At 34.8% G+C, this 8,309-nt stretch overlaps 1 pseudogene; it reads right to left on the bottom strand.

The window, feature by feature from the left end:
- Nucleotides 1–7,022: 7,022 nt before the first annotated feature.
- Nucleotides 7,023–7,607, bottom strand: LOC145015722 (glutaredoxin-C11 pseudogene; annotated as a pseudogene).
- Between the last annotated feature and the right edge of the window lie 702 nt (nucleotides 7,608–8,309).

Below are 8,309 nucleotides of genomic sequence, written 5' to 3'. Positions count from 1 at the left end.
CCACTCGCCATACATTCTTTAACACCTATCAATCTTGTATGCGTGAGAGTTTATCCATATATTGTGCCTCCATCATGCATTTTGAAAACATAAAAAATTTCCGTGAATCTTAATTTTATGAGCGGATCTGATACACACACTGAAGGTAGTTGACATGCCTATATACAAAAACAGTATCAGGCTTCAGGATCACAGGATGTATGTATGCTACTGTATGTGCTGATAACACCTACCTTTAAACGTCCATTTAGTGCAAGGTTTCAATTGTATTCTTATCGAACTGGTTCTTACATAATTAATAAAGGGAACTTTTCTTTGATTTATTGAGTTTTTCACAAACCCTAATCTACTAATTAACTCAAAGTGAGGCCTAAATGTTGGCTGATTTTTGTCAAACTTCTAACATAGTTTTTTTTGGATACAAGACAACATTTAAATATAGACATAAAGGCCCAGTGGGCTATTGTAGTTGTCTTAGACTCAACCATAATATTTATTGGAGAGCAGTGACTTTGACTCTAAATTCCCAACAAGCTAAATTATTTTTTCTTAATTCAAATCATTATGCTTTCAAGATCAAGTTATTATTTTTTACAACTGCAAATTAATTTCTTCTACAGAGCTCCGGGCATGTTCTACTAGTCAAGATCATCTGAGCTCTTTTTTATGCTTGAAAAAAATGGTTGAACTTCTCCTTGATAAGATGAGAAAGTATGATAATCAAACTTGCATAAAATACTCGATTCTTAAATTTGTTTTCTCTCCAGGAACCAAGAACTCAAGGAACTCGATTCATAAATTTGTTCCAATCATTTGAGTTTTTCCTATACAACACTTGAGGTTGAAATTTTATTTGTTAAGTTGTGAAGTCTTATTCACCACTTGGCCATGTAGCCCCACAATTGTTTTTTTCTTCCTTGGGCTAGTTCCTATATCATATTCGCTATTAGATTTACTTATGGACCAGATTTTCAGATTGTTTCGGGCTTGGCCTTATTGGGCATTTGAGGTCAAATAAAAATCGTGTAACCTAAGTTAGGCTTACACAAAAAAACCGGTTTACAATCCGAACCGAAAACCGGTTTACCCTTGAACCGGTCCACTGTTGAACCGATCCGATGTCGAACTTAACCGCCGGTTTGTAGTAATTCGGATTTCTAGTCATTCGAACCGGTTTATGCCGAACCGGTCTAGAAAACCGGTTTTGAACTGATTTTGTACCGGTCTTGAATCGGTTATGAACCAGTCTTACAAATTAACCATGCATATATTAGCTATGATATCCTAAGAAACAAAGCAAACATTGTAAAAAGAAGCAATTTCGTCCGATTTATTTTAAAATGGTTCACCGAACCCGTTTATGGTGAACCGATTTGAGGTGAACCGGTTTGTACTGAACCGAACCGGTTTGTATAGGTCCGAATTATTTTTGTGGTGAACCAGTTTGAAACCGAACCAGTTTAGGGGTGAACCGGTTTTGACTTCGTTGATTAGAACCGAACCGGTTTTTTGAACCGGTCCGGTTCAACAAAAAAACGGGTTTGTGCATCCCTAACCTAAGGTATCAAAAAGCCATTCAGCATTATCGATAAAACCTCTCTCTTGTGTTCTCTCGTGGACGTAGCCTCTCATCTCGTTAAAATCTGTCTTATTTTTCGTTTTGCGTTACTACTCTTTTTGAGAAATCGTTTATCAATTAACTTGTTGAAGTTCTTAAACTTTAACGCCTTGTTCCCGAGTTTTTTGTAAATTCATTAAAGGAAAAGGAGGGAAAATATTAACGGAAGGAAAGGGAGGGGAAGGAAAATTTTATTTAATCCGTGTTCCCGAGTTCGAAGGAAATGAAAGTAAAATTTTTAGTTTATGTGTTCCCGAGTTAGGAGGGAAAAGAGAAGAAAATAAAAAGATTACAATTATACCCCTATTTACACATTATGTTAAGAACATGTAAACAATATGAATAAACTACAACTGCAAATCAAAATCAATCAAAAACATTTAATCAAACTATCAACTAATGAAATAAACTCAATTCAACAATGAATACCCAGAAAATCAAAATTCCCCCTCTTACAAATGAAGTCCAATGCAACCTACTGTAAAAAAACAAAAAACAAATCCCATAAAACCTAAAGATATGATTCAATTTTTAGCTTCACACATCATCTTTCTTAAAAATATCTTCCTCATCCTCATTGAAGAACTAAAAATTGTCCTAGCATCGGCTTGATTACGTGATAAATATATGAAAGCATCCGCAAATTCATCGTCATCCAAACCCATCAACTCTAACTCTTTCTCGATTTCCTCACCTGTATAGTCACGAGATTTGTTCCCTTCCCTCATAACATCAACGATTTCTTTAAATGTTTGCACAATATTGTGTTCAAAAGATTCTGATTGAGGTTGAGGTTTAGGTTCAGTTTCAACTACTACTTCATCTTCATCTTGAAATTTGCTTTCTAGTTTTCTTTTTTTACTCTTCAGCTTCTTTGCTTTTGAACTTCCATTAGGTGAAACATCTGTTACTGACACTATTTGAATGTCCTCATCATCATCTTTGTGTACGTTCTCCAAACTTACCTCCTTATTTGCCATTAGTTTTTCCACATCAGCAATTTTTTCTATTTTAATTTCCTTGGATTTGCTTAATCGGGCATTTTTTTCTTTTGCTGTTTCCGCTTTTGATCCCGATGCTCTATCATCTGAAAATAACATCTCCAACTGATTGTAATTTGAAATCTTTTTGGTCCTGAATGCAGCTGCTTCAGGGTTAGCCTGTTTATAAACAAACCAAAAAATTAATTAGTAAAGTTAATGGTAAAAAAGTTATATAAAACAATGAATCAAACGTAAAACCAACACATACTTTAATTAATTGCTCCCATACTTCATCCTCTGCTTCAATGTGTTTTGTTTGAGAATTCCATGAGAACCCACTCAACGAAGTACCCCGATACATATCATACCATTTACTAAAATTACCTTTTAAAGTTTTCATTCTGTTTTTAAGTTGATCTTTTGTAATAGACTTGTTAAACTCTTTACTCAACCCTGCAATCATGTTCGCATATGCTTGCGAAGTGAATGTACCATTCACCCGATTACCTATATCATCTTCCTTTACAAGAGCTTCAACTAGAGCATTGTCCATATTATCTGTCCATGTCAAATTTTCTTTTTTCACAACACTTCCATCCGCTGCCCTTTTGTTCATGATTGCTCTGTACATACAAAGATAAGATAACCAGAAATACATTATTAAAAATTGTACAAATATTTATAAAAAAGAAAGGGCTCATAATTTAAATAACACCATCAAAAAAAAGAAATTGCAAATGTCACTACAAAATTAAACTAAATTAACAGAATGAAATAAAACTGATAAATCGTTAATCTACTATAAAACTAATTAGACATATCTATTTCATTGTTTGGTTTCAACAAGTAATCATTCCACATTTGAGTTGTAATAGCGTTCCTCAATTCCTCAGCCCCATCACTACGCACACGTCCGTTATTAACATCATGTCTCACTTGTTGTGGTTGTTCATCCAACACCTCTTGTAAGACTTCATGTTCAAGTTTTTTATCACGATCCTCGTCTAGTAAAAAATTGTGTAAGATACAACATGCCACAAAAATGTCCGATTGTGTTTCGCAAGAGTAAAAAGGTTCTTGTGAACTTCTAACGATTGGGAACCTTCTTTTTAAAACACCAAACGACCGTTCTATTGCGTTACGTAAAGAAGCATGTCTAAGATTGAACAACTCTTTTGCATTAACTGGGGGGTGAGCAGAATACTCTTTCAAATGATACCTGACATCTCTATATGGTGTCATTAGTTCAATGGTATGAGGCAAACCAGCATCTACCAAACAATATCGGCCTATAAATAACATGTAATTAGTTTTCTAATAAAAGACTACACACAAAATTAAATTAGTTAACAAAAATTACCCCTAGGAATTAGTAGCTTATCGTCTCTTTTAAGTGCATCTTTCACTATCCTTGAGTCCGAGGCAGTGCCCTCCCACCCAGTTAAAACGTACGTAAACTTCAAATCAAATGAACATGCGGCTAAGACATTTATGGTAGGGTAACCCTTGCGACCACGATATCTAGGGGCATCTCTATTGGGTACTTTTACACGAACATGTGTCCCGTCAATTGCCCCTACACAATTCTTGAAGTAGGGATAAAATCTCTTTTTCTCTTGAATTTCTTTCGGGACCACATCACCTTTAGGTTGTTGAATGTAGTAACTTTCTAGTGCTACAACCGCGCGAAGAACTCTATGGAAGCACCTACTTGTTGTAGATTTAGCACGCCCATAAATGAAGGAAACCATTGTATTTCTCATATCGTTACCTACGATGTGTAACCTTGCAACATGTTCTTCAACAGACATGCGTTGCGTAGGTCGCAGTCCACCATCACGTTGTAAGATAGTACACAACTTTCTAAAAGCTTCTTCACTCACACGAATGAGCTCACGACATTTCCCACCTTTAATAAGTTTGTGTAATAGTCGTTCTCGTTCAAGTTGACGCTTTAATAGTTCTTCCTTACTAAGTAAATTATGGTTATTTTTTTTCGAAAGTCTACGTTGTATTATAATGGCCATGAACATCACAGTAACCACTAGCCTTCGTCTTTTTTCCCCATCATCGTCTTGACTGATCATGGCACTTTCCTAATACTAAAAATTCATTTAATCAAGAAAAAGAAGAAAAATCTCATTAGCTATGTGAATTTGAACTCGAAGTCAGCTCATATGCTATCTCTTGGACCACTTTGAAGTTTACAACTATGCATAAAGGTTATTGATCTTACTTTAATTTTACTGCTGCAGAACATATGTAATAACCCAAAATGATCTTGCCAAAGAACTTGGCATTAAAAAAAAAACAACATATACAATAATATATTAAGGAATCTCAAGACTCGTCAATTGTGAGGCATTCAACATTGGTCCAAAGTTATTATACTTTACAGTGAATAGTAATTGGTTAATTGCAAGAATTGAAAGAAAAAAATAATAAAGGGTACATTAACTGATGAAAAGGATGAGGCATTCAACATATAATGGTGTTTACACATAAACAAAGGATGAGTATTAAACATAACATCAATGCAAAAGACTATAAATCAATTAATGAAAAAAAAAACGTCCAAACACAAACATTCACATGCATTAAAGGGTACATTAACTGATGAAAAGTTAAGATTATTATTCATCAACATCAAATCCTAAAAAAATTATGCATATTGTTCATATACATATAATTGCATAATCCAATTCACTCCAACTTTGAAAATTTATTAATTTCAATGATTTTTCACGTTCTTCGATTTTAAGAATGAATAAGACTTTGGTTGTGTCCTGCTAGCTTATAAACTATATATGTGATCTATTTCAACTTTATATAATGCTCATATTTAGATTTTATGTCTCCATTATAGCAGCATAGTTGTTCTTTAGATATCTTCTTTTATTTTGGAGTTTCATAATTAAAATTTGACATGTACTTGTTTACAAATCTATATATGATTACTAACACAATCGTGAAATATGATCTGGTGTTCTTTTTAATACAATAGTTTTGTTTTTTATTTAGGTAATTGGGTCATAACTCATAACACTTAACTTAGGTGATGATATGAAACTGATTATCATTGTGCAGAAGATGTATTAAACACAGCATTAACATACATTAAAGCATAACACCGAATCAAACTTATTTGTATTAAAATAACATTAACTGATCAGCATGTTTGCATCGTTAACACAATGGGAAGGTCATGCAAGTAGAAGATGAAGAAGAAAAAGACTGTACATGGAGGATGAATAAGAAACGTACATGGAGGATGAAGAAGAAACGTACCTGATCAGAATATGGCGCGAACTTGAGCAAGACGATTGTGTATGGGACGTGCGGCTACATGATATTTTATAAATAGGGTTGAGGGTATAATGGTCCATATGAAGATAAGGCATGATCCGCTTCCAATTTTCTTCCCGTTTCCGCCCAATTTGAGAGGAAAATTTGGAAGGAAAATCAATCTCCAAAATCCGTCCCTTTCCTTCACTTTCCTTCGATCAATTAAACTCGGGAACGCGGGTTTCCTTCGATTTCCCTCACCTTCCCTCGATTTCTCTCCGTTTCTCTCCGTAAGTGGATCTCGGGAACAAGCTGTAAAGGTATTTTTATTTATTTATTTATTTATTTTATCTTGAGCCAAATCCGAATAATGATCCTAACCCAGGAAGACAAAACCTGGCTGACTATCGAGTTTCGTTCCATACACCCGTTCAATCACACCAAGCATAGGACTAAACATGTATAGTACTCTTCGTGGGCTTGATCATAAGACATGGAGTCATGGACATATTACGTAATATGGTTACAATGAAATCCTAGCTCAAGTAAATGTTCAAGTGCATATGAGCTAAGTGATTTACAATAATGTTGGGATCATGTCCCTGCGCATGAGTGTCCTAGTGGTAAGGTATCAGGCTTGAGCCTGGTCATCACCTTCCTTACTTTAAAGAGTACAATTAATGTCATTTACCTTGCCATGTTGACCGTGTGACTAGTTGGTGGGAGCACCCACGGATGGTGTTTACCTTTTTTTTTTTTTTTTTTTTACAATAATGTTGGGATCTCATAGGGAATAACAGAAAAACTAGGGGAGACTTTTGGGCTAAAAGTCAAAGCACCAAGTCAAATGGTCATGATGTTTACAACACCAAGTAAGCAAGAAGCAAGCAATACATCATTTTTTACCATAAGATACAGAGAACCTCTCTTTTATTTCTTCTGGCGGTAGGGATACAGCTGTTCGCTTGTCACCAGGGACAAGGAGGATGATTAATTCTTTGTCAAAACATGTCAGATGATAATCAGAATTTAAATTTCTTATAGCTTAAAAGTATGGTTAATTACTCGTATATATGTATCACTGATGTCCCATGAAATTAAACAATGATAACGAGGATAACATAAGAAGGCCATAATTACAATAAAGTATGTATCTTGAAGACCAGGAAGTCAAAATTAACAAAGGATGACTCCTTTATGTACAGTCAAGAGAGCACGCAAAAAAGAGCAGCTCTTAGTACACTGAACATTCATGTTATTCTAACATGATGTCTTTGCTACTTGATTATCTTACTATAACACAAACCGACATAGTGCTTTTTTTTTTTTTTAATGTTTATGGTAGAGCTATATATATATAGCTAGAACCAGATTGCTCTTGCTTCAATAAGCTTTTGTTTCAGCGATCCATCAACATGAAGGGAAATGACATCTCTGGCTGAGCCTACATATTTACCACCTATGAACACTGCTGGGAGGGAAGGATTACAACCAAGGCGTTTCAGGGCCCACTCCATATCTGCATCATGATCAACTTCATGAATAGCAGGACTTGCTCCAAGTTCGTAAAATAGTGCCTTGATACTGTGGCACATGCAACATGAACTCTTGGTGAAGATCACTGCAGCTTTCTTAGATGCCAAGTCTGTTACTCTATCCATTTAGCTGATGAGAGGTAAGATGTGCTTGCAAGCTTGTCTTGGTAGACTTTGAGGCTTCATGGCTTCTATATATAGGGGGTGCTGAGTGTCACTGGTTTCATAATTTAATCCTCAAAGGAATTGGAGAAGAAAAAAAGCAAACAAATTATGAAAAAGAGAAGTTCCTTTTGGATATTTGTCTGGATAAGAATTATGCTCCTGATGATTTGCTTGAAAACTATCCTTTGTGCTATAATCAAGTTGACACATAGTATCTCTTCCTACCCACAATGCAAATCTCCTTGTGATGCTTTATAAAAATGTATTTTAAACTGAGGTCTTGTTCCTTGCACTAAAAATATTAATAAATATAATAATAATAATAATAAACTTCGGGTGATGATGGGTGGGAAAGTGGGGATATATTCTCTAATTAAGTATGCAGATCTTTAATTTCTTGACCCACACTTCATGAAAAAATAATCTTGGAGGTTTAATAAAATGGCATCAATGTATGACTATTGGCAAGTCAATGTACAAAATAACTCACTCCAAGTCAAAGAAAATATATCAAATAGAAATAACTCATTCTTAGTAGTTAGGTTTCTTAAGTGATATGCTTCACCATCTACCTTTGCAGCCAGATTTGGGTCCATTAATTCTATATTTCTATTTTCAGTTTCATGCTGCGAGTTCTGATTGGATATTGCTTTCATGCAATGTGAGATGTGTAAAAGAAAAGAATCTATCCTGTTCCATTCCACTTTCTGCGTTGTCCTCTGA

Source organism: Lactuca saligna, chromosome 9 (assembly GCF_052625555.1).
Source record: "Lactuca saligna cultivar CGN05327 chromosome 9, ASM5262555v1, whole genome shotgun sequence".
In the NCBI taxonomy this organism is placed as follows: Eukaryota; Viridiplantae; Streptophyta; class Magnoliopsida; order Asterales; family Asteraceae; genus Lactuca; species Lactuca saligna.
The sequence above is the reverse complement of the archived record's forward strand: the minus strand, read 5'-3'. Positions and strand labels throughout refer to the sequence as shown.